General features: G+C 42.9%; 2 long non-coding RNA genes and 1 pseudogene across 3 annotated transcripts in view; 2 read left to right on the top strand and 1 right to left on the bottom strand.

Annotated features, from left to right (window-relative positions):
- The window catches only part of LOC145456561 (uncharacterized), a 390319-nt gene that overhangs the window by 169653 nt on the left and 206621 nt on the right, over positions 1-14045 (top strand). The window lies entirely within an intron of this gene.
- Positions 1-14045, top strand: part of LOC145456548 (trans-1,2-dihydrobenzene-1,2-diol dehydrogenase pseudogene) — a 355453-nt pseudogene that overhangs the window by 256956 nt on the left and 84452 nt on the right. The window lies entirely within an intron of this gene.
- Positions 10489-14045, bottom strand: part of LOC145456563 (uncharacterized) — a 134857-nt gene continuing 131300 nt past the window's right edge. The window contains exon 2 of the long non-coding RNA XR_013920647.1: positions 10489-10689. This is a non-coding gene — a long non-coding RNA (uncharacterized LOC145456563). The remainder of the gene's footprint in view (positions 10690-14045) is intronic.

Raw genomic sequence — 14045 nt, 5'->3', positions numbered from 1 at the left:
GGCCCGAAACTTATAGCCAGCTCTTGGCAGGGAAGTCTTTGTTTGTTTTTGAAACAGAAATGCATATAAGCAGCCTCGAATCACCATCTATCCAGTCTGATCTGGACTCGCAACACGGAGCAGAAGGAATTGAAGCTTAGAAAGAACACAGGAGCAAGGCGGGCATTCTTGCACCGAGGCTACGGCAAAGATCACAGCACTGAGTGAGTACTTTATAAATATTGCGTGTCCCATGTAGCGGTAGCTAAACGAAGTTGCAGACGTGGAAGGTTGGGGTTTTGCTCGGTTTTCTACGCGCTTGAAGTAGTGCGCACCAAGTCGCCTTGTGCTTGCGCCCTGTAAAGAGAAAATTTAGTTCACCGAATATGATCCCGATTGTAAAAGGCCGGCCTGTGTTTTCTTATTCGATTGTCTTTGATCGTGCTGGTCCTTTCAGTTTGAATCTGAGCCCCTGGGCTCACAGATGCGAGCGGCTTATGGTAAAAGTTTCGGGGACAGCCCGTGGGCCGCATGCACCCATGCCTATGTTTCGGACGGGCCGCGGCGGAATTTGGAAATTTCAAGTGTTGAACAAAATATTTAAAGGCCACGTACCTTTTTAAATAAAAAAAGGTTGAAGTTCGCTCCAAAGTTGCTGTGGAAATCCCGGCAAGTTTCGCCATAATATGGCTCTCGAAATTACAAATTACGGTTGGCATATAGGCGATCCTGTTGGAATGTCTGAAGTACTGAGTTTTTTTTTGTGTCAAACGTAAGATACTATCATAAGTAATTTGGATTTTTTTGACGATTGTGGGATTCTCGTTTATGGAGACCCGTCGAATGGGGCCCACTTGGAATTGCTACATTGAATATCCCTATTAAAAATGCCGTGGCCCGCGGCACCCCCAAGGCTTGGGAGAGGGGCCCGCGAGCATGTCCGAATTGGAGCCTCTGGATAGAATAAGGAGGTGTGAAGATATGAAATAATAAACTTGGTAAAATAGGCCTTGGAGCCGTGACGACTACCGTAAGGGTAGGAAGGTGTTTGATTTATGTGCATGCTAGTTGTAGATTTTCAATGGCTCTTTCAAATATTTGCCTCTGACAGGTATCCTGAAACAAGGATCGTCTACCGTCGAAGATTATTACCTATTCTAGAAAAGTATTAGGTATGAAGAGAGGCGAAATCAGGCCTAGAATTGTTGCGATAAGTCCGACACATACGAACGCAGCCGGTGAAAAGAACTCACACTACGTGGGAATTACGATGAGATCGTAAAGCTTCAAATAGAAAAAATAAGCCGAGGGTGAATAAAAGATTCTTGTCCCACTTTTTGTCTAGGCTGGCAGCCTCCAGCTGGGATTTAGTCCCTAAATCAGAGCATCCGTCGCGGACTTGTGGACGGCGCGGAGGACAGTGTCCTTATTGTCGCAGGTCCAAGATGGGCTCTGTTGCAGTAGTGATTAGGTAGAGTGTAGTTAAGGTGGGATAGGTCCATTTTTAGATGATTGCTCTTTGGTAATCTTGGGCCCAAGATCCAGCACTCGTACCGATGGCAACTAAACCTTATGTGGAGTTGCTTCATGTGCCGTAGATCTCCTGAGAGGCATTGCATATAGCCCTCATTGCACGAGTCATGGCACACATCGATCGAGTCTATAGACTTACGGCCTGGGAAAACTTTGTAGGAACGGAATTAGAATAGGTAGGGCGAAATCTAGGAAGCGTAACGTCCTTGGTTCAAAAGGAACCCTAAAAACCCACGAGGGTGTATAGGCATAATACCGGCCAATTCGTGGCTAGTAAGGAAGTTTTGAGTGACGGTGAGGTAGTTTGTAAAATTAGTAATAATTGCACAGATTGCGAGTTAACAAGGCCGGCCGGAAATCGACTAGTCTGGCCGCCTCTGTTGAGATGTGGTGACTAAAATATCAGTCCCGGCGCAGTATACCAAAACTACTAGTCGGTCACCTTTTGGTGGATCTTTGTATCAGAAGTAGAAATTTTCTACACGCTTGCACAACAGGCCGCTCGGTTGCTTTCTTTAATAAGGTTACCGCTTTGTAAAAAAGAAAGAACATCTAAGGTATCGAATTGAGCCGAACTACATTTGCCATTATGAGATAAAGTTCCCTGCGCCGTTTGTGCTCACAGAAAGGCCGTCGTCCATGAAACCTGGGCTTGGTCTAAGCTTTCGATAGCAAGGTGTCTAGACGTCGAATAGTTCATCCCTTTCGAACTGGCCCGCGACATAATAAATAGTTGTCGCGAAAATGCGGCCTTACTGCGGTATAATGATAACCTACATCCTCCGATCATAATAACTACTTATGTGAGTGAATGAACTGAGTTAGTTTCATCTGAATTTTTTTTACCAGAAGTTGAAATCCATTCTCAGAGCAAACTGCGTCAACTGTCACAATAATTCTGTGTTATGAAAAAGGTGAATACAGTGTCTTCCGAAGGGGTATTATTGAGATTGCGACGATATAGGATGATGTATTGATTTGAGCGTAAAATATAGTGCGACTTGTAATTCGGGCCAAGAGTTGTCCCGCAACGTAACTCCTAGAATTGGGTGTTGTTGTCAAAAATGGATCCCGTGGGATGTGAGCTTGCTAAGCCAGCCGAATGTTGGATTGGTCAGGCCGCAACGCATGAATCGCAATCGCATGACTAAAATATCAGTTTGGACCATGTCAACTAAAGCTTTCGATATCAGAAGGTTTGGACGCTGAATAGACCAGTCCTTGTAAGCCGAGCGCGGCGATATGCGATAACAGATTGACATATGAATTCCGGGACGAAACTTCAGAAAGAATCTGGAATTATTCGAGTTATGACCTTGTCCAGCCTCCTTGTGATTTCTCTTCTTCCGGTCAAATTGGTAGCACGCCTGGCAAAATTAGAGTAGAGTTACTGGAATAGTGTGGCTGGGTTTAGCTTAAAACTGTGGAACGAGGAATGTGCCTTAGAACTAAATTCACAGGGTCGATTTGAGGCCGTTTAGTAATCATTGAGTTGGTACGTCGGTTAAATCAACCTACCTCATGTGCGTCCAGGTTGTATGCAGTCTATCATAATTGTTGAAGTTGGTCCAGTAAGGACTACAGCGGGTTGTTTTTTGAGCGGCGTGGTGGTCGTCGATGCCGACGCTTTGAGTGGCCTGCATTGAACAAATATGGTTTATTTAAATTCAGAGGTGGTCAAGGTAGTCAAGAAATCTACTCAAGTAGAGGTAGCGACGAAGAAAGCTACTCAAATACGAGTAGAAGTACTTCTTCTTTAAGCAACCTAAAACTACTTGAAGTGGAAGTAGAATTGACTGACTTTAAAAGTACTCAAGTAAGTAAGTAGTTGTGAAAACGATCCTATAATTCGTTCACATGGATTGTAAAAAGCTGCCAATTGAACTATGCGATAGGTGACGAGATAGATTCATATTGATGCATATCTGCGGGTATCCAATTTTCAATAGCATAAGCATTCGTCCACATCATGGGATGCAAATTATAGTACTGATATGAAAATGCGATGCCTATCTTTTGTTTACGGGAACACCCCGTTTTTAGAGAATATCATGGGATGGCGCCCTACCCCATATTATAAGGCCACAAGTTTAGGCGAAGAGCAATACGTAGAAAATGTATCGGATACGGTTACATCACTTTGCGTGATGATTATACGTTAATTAAAATGAAATACAAATACCACTTCTAAAAAGCGGAGAATATATTTCCTGTATTTTGTCTACAAAGCTTAAAAGGTCATCTGCTAAAACAGGTGTAACGTTCAAAAAAGCTGGATTTTTCAGATCATCAAGACACGTAAGGGGCTGCTAGATTACAATATGATAGGCAATTGCTAGATTGTGAAACGGTAGTTTCAAACGTTGTGGTGGGCCATATTTACTGTGGTGAAATATTTGATAAAGACGACAATGCGGTGTGAGAGGAACCAAGCAATCCGGTACCTAAATTACATTCACTGATACTTTCACGAAAACATATTTGTCACTCCATTACTACTATGCGCGAAGCGCAATAAAATTCCTGGGCTTTACTTGACTCTTATGAATATTAAATGTTCTTACTCCATGAAAACAGCCGCGGAATTCCTCAAGTTATCGTTCGTATTGGGGAATAGACTACTTCTACTTGACAAACTGAAAATAGCGAAAAGTAAGTAAGTAGATCACAAAATATTACGAAGTAGAAGTAGAAGTAGAGAAAATCAGATCTACTTGAATAAGTACCAGAAGTAGAGGAAAACTATTTGAGTACTTCCAAAAAGTAGAAGTACTTCGTGACTGACCACCTCTGGATATCAGTCATATTCTGTTGGAATTCGAATGGGTGATGACATATGAAATCCTTCGCGAATGTTGTCGTTTGTTCTCAAACATGCGCGGTATATTATTATTATTATTATTAATATGGTTAAAAGTTGTAGTGGCGCTTATCGCCCTTAAGGGTCTGGTGCACCACGGTCTGAAGTTACCTACTGGTATAAGTACCCTTGCAATGTATTTCAGCCTCGTCTATATACCAATCAAATCTTAAAGGATTCTACGACATGACAGCACCAATTCAGCCACAGGGGTTAATAGCTCGGGCTGGACTAATAGGTTATAAGTCGTGAATGGGATGTCATGATTACGGCATGACTCAATGAGAAAGGACCGTTGAAAATCGTATCTTGCACAATTCAGTAGAAAATGGTCGACGGTTTCGGCGACATTACAATGGAGACATAGCGGAGTATCTGAACATCCTATTTTGAACGAATGGGCGTTAAGCCTACAATGGCCGGAGCGCATACGGAACATGATAACCTCGAATTGCCGACATGCATGCATTGACGGGAATTTATTTGAAATGCAACTGTGGAAACGCTTATAATGCATCCCTTTATCTTCACATGCGTACAGTTCCTGCCAGAGAGTTAGCGAATATTGGCGGACAAGTGACTTAGCTTCTCCGATGGTCACCTCAGGGACCTGACGATTTTGGCCAGACAAAGCCGCGGATGTTGCTTCGCGGTCGGCGATCTCGTTGCCATGGATACCTTTGTGACTGGGAATCCATCCAAATTCTACCTCTATACCTCTTCCAGTAACCCGCTCAAGCAAGGGGAAAAATTTGTTAAAGATATCTGTCGGCGCAGTGAGAGGGTTGGATATCGTGTTCAACACACTAAGCGAGTCTGAAAGAATCACATATTTGTCTTCTTTGCATCCATAATCGGAAACCCAGGCCAGTGCATGAAGAATCGCTAAAAGTTCAACATGGAATACGGAATGATAAACATGACAAGTTCTACTAACCGATACCGAACGAGAGGGGATATAGAAAGCGTAAGCGGTTGCTATTGAGGTCTTGGACCCATCTGTATATATCTCGATAGCTCCGTCGTGGCATTCAAACATATAGTCGTGGAAACATGCTTTTATGACATCTTGAGTAACATTCTTCGGGTGTAAACGGAGCAGTTGCGTATTGACGATTGGTGGCCGGGCCAGCCACGGAGCTTGATAGTGGGAGAGGGTTTTCTCCACTGAAATTTCACGAAACAACGGGACGTTGGAGTGAATGTTATACGTGACAAAGCTAGGTCTAATTAGCCCATATATCTCGTGCCATGACTCTTGCAATAGCCCAAGTGCGGAATGTTGATCTGTATTTTGTTTAAGTAGGTAACAGCGATAGTTCATACACAGATATTTATGTCTAAGGTGAAGAGGGGGCTCGTTGCATGCTGCTTGTAACGCACAGACCGGGGAGCTGCGCATTGCTCCACAACATAAACGCAATGCTTTGTTCTGCACTACTTCGATCTTTTTCAAATGGCATTTAGGAGAGAAGTAGTATGCTGGCATACCGTAGTCAATAACAGAGCTGATTAGAGACCTGTATAACTGTAATAATGACGATTTGTTACATCCCCAGCTCGTACCACAAAGTGCACGCAACATGTTGATTCTTTGACTACACTTTTTAACAACATTATCAATATGGAATTTGTACGAAAGATTTTTATCAAACGTGATTCCCAAATACTTGAACTGCTCAGCCAAATTGATGTTGACTCCGTCAACGCACAATGATACTTCGGGAATATTCCTCTTCCGGGTAAAGAGCATGGCCACCGACTTGGTTTTTGAGACAGAGAAACCCCACTTATTACACCACTCCTGAAACGAATTTAAATACATTTGAATGGAACCTGTAATGCGAGTAATGGATAGGCCACTCTCCCACACTGCGCAATCATCGGCGTAGACGCCTATACTTCCGTGTAGGATGGGGGGAATATCGTTTATCATCACAGCAAATAGTAAAGGACTCAGTACACTGCCCTGAGGTATGCCATTTTCTAGGGTACCGACATCAGAGAGGGTATTTCCAATGCGAACTTGATAGGTTCTCTCACTGAGGAAACATTTAAGCCACCCCAGCATATGACCTTTAATACCCAATTTCGATAGTTTAGACAACAATCCGTGGCGCCACACCATATCATAAGCCCGTTGAATATCTAGAAACACGACCAACGTAGAACGTTGATTGTTGATGGCCTTGTATATATCGTCATGGAGCGTGAGGATATGATCCAACGTACTACGACCTTCTCGGAACCCCGACTGTGACACATTCAAAAGTTTATTCGACTCAAGAAACCAACGCAGTCTCCTTGCAACCATCACCTCTAGAATCTTGCAGAGATGACTAGTTAGTGATATAGGTCGGTATGACTCTACCGCAGCGCTATTTTTGCCTGACTTGAGAATTGGAACCAGTATAGAATGTTTCCAGCACTTTGGTAGCTACCCCTTTGTCCAGGACACGTTGAACATATGCAGTAGTTGACGAGTCGCTTGTTGGGAAAGGTGTTTTAGCATCAAGTAACTTATCGAGTCGTGGCCAGGGGTAGAGTCGTTACGCGACTGAATAGCAGCTACCAATTCAGGGACAGTGAATGGCTCGTTTATAGGCATATCATTACCACATTCTATGTCGGGAGTTATGAGATTATCTTTTTCGAAAGCAGATTTCTCCAGGATGAATTCAGCTGTGTGATTAGAGTTGCTGCTGATCATGGAAAATACGGTGGAGAATGCTTCGGACTTAGATTTATCATCGCTTAGCGTGGTGTCGTTGTACTGGATCGATGGGATTGATCTGTTGGAGACGGCCCCAGACATGGAAGCAATCACTTTCCATATTTTAGATATTCCTGTTCGCCTATTCACTGACTCGCAAAAGGTTTCCCAACATTGTCGTTTAGCTGATAGTATTACTTTTCGGCATTCAGCGCGCAGCTTTTTGAATTTCAAGACGTCGGCCATACTGAACGTTCTTTTCATCTTTAGATATGCAGCCTTTTTTCGTCTGATAGCTCTATCACAGGCGTCATCCCCCCATGGTACCGGAATTTTTGCAGAGTTGCGCGACCGAGGAATTGAAAGCTTTGCGGACTGGACAATGCATTTGGTTATTTCGCAATTCAGCTGCTCAATGTCGTCTGACATTGAAGTGGAGATTCTCGAGTCGACATGGCAAGAGAAATCCATCCAATTTGCTTTCCTGAAACACCATTTCGGTGGTTTTGTAGAAGAGCTAGCCACTCCGTCATGTAAATACGTGAGGACAACATGGTGATCACTTCCGACAAGGTGCTGCGTTACTTCAGTGTGACATCTGACTGCAATGTCTGGTGACGTGAGGGTGAGGTCAAGGAGAGACCACCGGTGGATAGCATCCACAGAAAGGTTGATTCTTGTTGGACATGATGAATTGAGCATGACTAGATTGTTTTTATCAAAGGCCCCATACAGTTTAGCGCCACGTTGATTTCTACGGTGGCTCCATGACCAATGATGTGCGTTAAAGTCACCCACTATGATCGTTCGGGCTGTCATGTCTTCAAGGAACGCAAGATCGTCCTCCCCCAATCTACAATCTGGAGCTATGTAGATGTTGCAAAATGTATATATCTCGACCTTTATACACATAAGCTCGAAACATCGTGACGTAATCGAGGTATCCACCCTCGAGCTCAACGTTTCTCTAACGAAGGCTGCTAAACCGCCCTTATGTACAGTGTTGTCGCGTCGAAAGAGTCGATATCCCCTTAATTTGGGTGTGTACTTGCTGATTAAATGTGTTTCTTGAAGTAATATGATGTCGGGTTTCGATTCCATGTTTGGTACTAGTTTCCTGAATTCGTGCAGTTTTCTATATATACCTCGACAGTTCCATTGGAGTATTGCAAGTGGTTTAGGTGGCATGGCTAGCTATTTCATCCATAGGTTCATTTTGGCTTTGATCAATTTCTGTATTGGTAGGACTTGAAATTCTTTGCAGTGCACTGGAATCGATTTTCTGTCCTAGGAACTTAGAGGCAGCCTGTGCCACTATGTCAAATACGTTAGTGCTTCCCTCTCTAGAGGCGGAAAGCGTCGCCTGCACTATTTCGGCAACGAGGGCCAAGAGACTGATCTGGTCAAGCTGGTTTGTCTGGCCGAGGCCAGGCTCGTTCGCAGGGGGGATGCAAATTATAGTACTGATATGAAAATGCGATGCCTATCTTTTGTTTACGGGAACACCCCGTTTTTAGAGAATATCATGGGATGGCGCCCTACCCCATATTATAAGGCCACAAGTTTAGGCGAAGAGCAATACGTAGAAAATGTATCGGATACGGTTACATCACTTTGCGTGATTATTATACGTATTTTACGTAATGGGCGTTAAAGGAAAAAACTGTGAGTCATGGTAAGATAGCTATGTAACGAAGCATAAATGAATGGCAGTGCATCGTTTATAATAGGTATCAAGTGAATTATTTTACGTAATGGGCGTAAACGGAAAAAACTGAAACTAGAAATCTGCTGAGTCATGAAATATCAATTCGAGAGAAATATAAAAGAGAAAGGTTGACGTGTAAAAGTACTTAGTCAATAAAGTGATCACCATGAACGGGTAATGTTGGTGTATAGTGCACTAGTTCCAGCAACTACATCCCAGGGAATCTCCCTCCATTCTTGTATCTGGGCAGAGCGCCGTGCAAGGTGTACCTTCTCGCAGATGAGGCACTACCCAAAAGCTTCAAATGCCTGCGGGAAGGGCACAACGCGGCAAATTGCCCAAACCAAACTGCATGCCTGCTATGCAAAGAGTATGGGCACATTCGTGAACATTGCCCCAAAAACAAACAAAAAAAGCTGAAACACAAGACATGGAAGAAGAAACAGAGCAACAAATAGAGAACACACAACTCCAAATCAAACACAAGAAGAAGAACCAAATATTATAGAGGAATCGGAGGGCGAAGACTTCTTCAATCTGAGATCGCCCCCTACACCGGGCAATAGCGACCTCCACAAAACTATAATTCAGAAACATGATGAGGAAAGTAACAGCAGCGGGAATGCAACAGAAGGTGAACTGGCAGTTATCACCACCAGTGAGGACGAAGTCTCACAACAAACCTCGGAAGGTAAAAACAAAGACAAAAAAAAGATGACCAAAACAATCAAAAGCCGAACAGGCCAGACGGCAACTCTAACAAGAAAGTTTGAGGGCAGAAACTTCACAGAAGCCGAATTTTTGGCGGCGCACCTTCACCAAGCAAGAGAAGCCAGAGCGCCCGAAGCCCTCAAACACTAGCCGAAAGCTCGGCGAGAAGGAAACTTCTCAAAGCAGATAACGTAACGAAATAAGCCGACAACCAAACGCGCCCTAGACCCCCTCGAAAAAAATCTTCTCTATTTACTCTATTAATTAACGTCAATGGCCTCAAGACACGTTATAAAGAAATTGAGATTTTAATACGAACGGAAAAATGGGACATTATCTGTCTCCAAGAGACCCATCGAGTGGATGACATGACAATGAACAGATGGGCTCGACAACAAAACATCAAGTATTACCCTAACCAAATCAATCCAAATCAAGCATGGAACGACACTGAAGAGGGGAAAGAAACTTTACTACAAAGGAACTAGCATACTGATTAGGAAGGAACTAGAACAGGATTACCATATAGAGGGTAATATTGTAGTACCGGATATAATTCAGTCCCTCACACTTAAGGACAAAGAAAACGGAGAAACCACCACGATATTCAACATATACGCACCCGCAGATGTTGAGGCGTATCAAACAAGCCTGTACAGAGAATTAACCGAGAAACTCGCAAAAACACAAAACCAGCTGATAATATGTGGTGACTTCAACAGCGTCACATATAAAATCGACGCTAAAAATAACATTAATTTTAAGTTAACACCAGCAGCGAAGGTGTGGAAGGATTTTATAGAAATATACAAGGTCCGAGACATATGGAGATGGCATAATACTCACAAAGGAATATACACAGTGACGTGGCATAATACTCACAAACGAATATACACACTGCACAGTGACGAAAGCGCACCAAGCAAGACGCGTGGACCGAATCTATGTCACAGAGGACCTCGTAATAACATAACATAACATAACATGGTTGGGTTATATTTTTATCTGAACAAGTCACACACGATGTACAATGCGATAAGACACAATGCGATGTCATGAACAGATAGGATGATGTAGAACGACACGCATCAGTAGCGATCCTTTACTCTAACATCCACCTCGGCCTAGAGTGCCCGATGTCACAGTTCTTTTTCGATGTTGATCTCTTTGAAGCCGCGGCCCTTTCTACTAGTTCTTTTCCATTCATTGTGGGTGCTTTCTTTCGTCGGGTCTTTTTCTGGGCTTTTTTGTCGCCGTAAGAACGGCAACGGCAGGGGAAGAGGAGCCCAGATAAACCTCCGACGGGTCGCCTGCGTGCTGGGCGCTTATCGTAACCACTACACTATCTCCCCAACTACAAATTAGCGACCACACTTTTTTTCAACATCTGTCCATAATACGTATGGAACCAACCAGATGGGGAAGAGGCTTGTGGAAAAATGATGTGAGAATGTTTGAACACAACGACATCTTGTACAAAAACATAAAAAGATTGCATGAACAATGCACCAAACAAAAACATAAATACCTGACCCGGTTCGGCAGTGAACAACAAAACGCCGAAAAAACGAGAGTCGACGCTCAAAAAAATACCATCGCGCAAAAACAAAAAGAACATAGCGATCGCGACCAAGCGTACGACGAAATCAAAGAACTGAAGAAAATTGAAGAAGAACAACTGAGACACCAGTGTCGACTATATAAACTGCAAGACCTAGAAGAAAACGAAAACCATCCAAATACTTCTTCAATAAAATAAAGCAGCGCAAACACAGTCAATAAAATAAAGCAGCGCAAACACAGTAAGACACTGATGGAAATAGTCAACACGGACGGGGAAAAATCAACAACAAAGGAGGAGGGTGACAGAGGAAGTCGAGCAGTTTTATAAGAAGCTCTGGACAAAATCGCCAAATAACAATACGGATATGCAGGACAAATACGTAGAAATAATAAAGGACCAGAAAATAACGGAAGAACAAAAGAAAAACCTTGACACACAGATAGAGCAGAACGAAATCAAAAATATATTGAAAGACATGGAAAACGGAAAGACCCCAGGACCGGATGGTCTATCAAAAGAATTCTATACTACCTATTGGAAAATACTAAAGAGAGATTTGCAGGAACTATTAAACAACGCATACCTCTTCGGAGAAACATGTAAAAGCTGGAGACAGGGGGTTACAACACTAATCTACAAAAAAGGCGATCCAGAGAGACTTAAAAACTGGAGACCCATCACGCTCCTTAACACGGACTATAAGATCATGACGGGAATTATCGCAAGCCGACTAAAACCAGCGCTGCGAAACCTAATATTACAGACACAAAATTGCGCAATAGAGGACCGACGTATTAGCGACATACTGCACAACATTCAGGCGGTATTAGAATATGCGAACGAACAGAAGGAAGAAATGCTCATAGTTAACCTTGACCAACAAAAAGCTTTTGACCTAATTAACCATGCGTAACTTTTTAAAATACTAGAGAACTATGAAATTCCACACCATCTGATCAAATTGATAAAAAAAACATATACGGAACAGCTACAAGCCGAATTACCGTCAATGGAGCCTCAACCGCACCAATAAAAATCCGAAGGGGCATACGGCAAGGCTGCCCCCTAAGTATGGCGCTCTACGCCATAAGTATCCATCCTCTCGCACGAAAAATAAATAACAACGAAAAGATCAGTGGAGCCACGATCGGGAAAATGAACATGAAGATTCAACAATACGCCGACGACATGACGGTATTTTTAACGGGCGAAAAAGAACTGCCATATATCGTCAAAGAGTTTGAACAATTCGAACAAGCTACCGGACAAAAATTAAACGCCGAAAAAACGGAAATCCTTCACCTAAACGAAATACCAGGACTAGGAACAGCCGATACACGATACGAAAAGCTAAAAAAAACAGGAAATCCAAATATTGGGCCAAGCATACGGGAAAAACCAAATAAAAGAAACGTTGCAAAAAAGAACTTCAAAAATACGCCGAATCACAGAAGCGTACAAAAACCGCCACCTGACCTGGATTGGTAAGAAAACAATACTTGACAGCATGGTTACGTCACAAATAACGTACAATGCAAGGGCCATACCGATGCCGAAAGAGTACATTAGAGAAATTGAAAGAATATGCTTCCGATTCCTTTGGTACCCCGAGAAAATAGAAAACATTGCCAGAAAAACCCTGATAGCGGATGAAAAAGAGGGGGGGTATCCCAGATATAGAGACACGAGTGCGAACATGCGGAATGAAAAAAATATCAGTACTGAAAAAACTGGCCGAGCCAACAGAAATATGGCAATAATACGCAATTTACGAACTTGAACAAAAATAAAGAGAATGAACCCAAAATTATACTCGAACTCGGAACCGCACAAGTACCCAACCCCTAAGTGGTTGACGGACACCATAGACCTGGCAGAACAACTTGAATGGAGCGAAGAAGACTGGCAAGACGCCACTCACAACGCAATGTATGAAAGAATAAAAAGCTTGAAAGAGAACAAAAGCAATAAAAGAACTGAAAATATATACCGAGATCACAGCGAAACCCGCGTTCTTCTTGTGCTTTCGCTTGCAAAGGCCCATACATAGCGAAGTCTCTGCGAAAATCGAATTCACTTCTGTGTTTTCGCTTTGTGAATGCCTAGCCGGGGCTTGCCCCGGTAGCGCTCATAACAAGCTTTCACTATCTATTCTCTCAAAGCCGCGCACAATTAAGAAACGGTGATATACTCTCTCCTATTCCTAAAATGGCCGAGCAACCGGGGCATATATGCCTGTCGCCCCTAAGGTGTGATGTAACAATCGTATCTATGTCTGAACTCGGATACCGTGATATGCGTTGAGTCGACCTTTGCTGGTATAGGTCGATTTTGATGGTGTTTCACACCATGATAATTCTTGAAACTTGGTATGTCATGTCGTGATGGTGGTATTTAACACTGTCCTAAGTTTCAGGGTTTCTACTCAAAGTTTAGGGTAGTAATTCCGTTTCCAAAGTCGAGTGTGTGCTGATCCGTCATGTATCGCAAACATATTTCACGCAAAGCCGGTATTGGTCTCCATTAATTTTAACGATGCTCCTTAGCTAGATCCGTCATGAGCTTTTACATGGTATGTCTTGATTTTAGTATCGAACGCTGTGCCAAGTCTCAAGGTTGCCACTCAATGATTGGGGCAGCAATTTCGTTATCAAGTTCGAGTATGGTAGAGATGTGCGCTGATCTGACACTAAGCGTACCTAACGCATTGCGGATTTCACGCAAAAGCCGGTGTATCTGTGTTCCATACTGAGATAGGTGATGAGATGATGATATCATGAAACAGTTTACTAACATCCTCGGTTTGCATTCAAATATTTAGTTTTATTTTATATTCTCCAATATCAATTTCACCGTGGAATGGTGGCCTTCGGGCCATTTGCTCACAATTACAACCCTTGTCAAGCGCGATAGCTGTTTCGTTTTCGATGGCGGCTAACAGCTTATCGCTTGATCAGCCTATTCCTCATTAAATTTT

The sequence above is a fragment of the Botryllus schlosseri genome, chromosome 14 (genome assembly GCF_051294905.1).
Source record: "Botryllus schlosseri isolate E-star chromosome 14, Bs_hap1, whole genome shotgun sequence".
NCBI classification, from domain to species: domain Eukaryota; kingdom Metazoa; phylum Chordata; class Ascidiacea; order Stolidobranchia; family Styelidae; genus Botryllus; species Botryllus schlosseri.
This window is presented reverse-complemented; position numbering and strand designations above follow the sequence as displayed.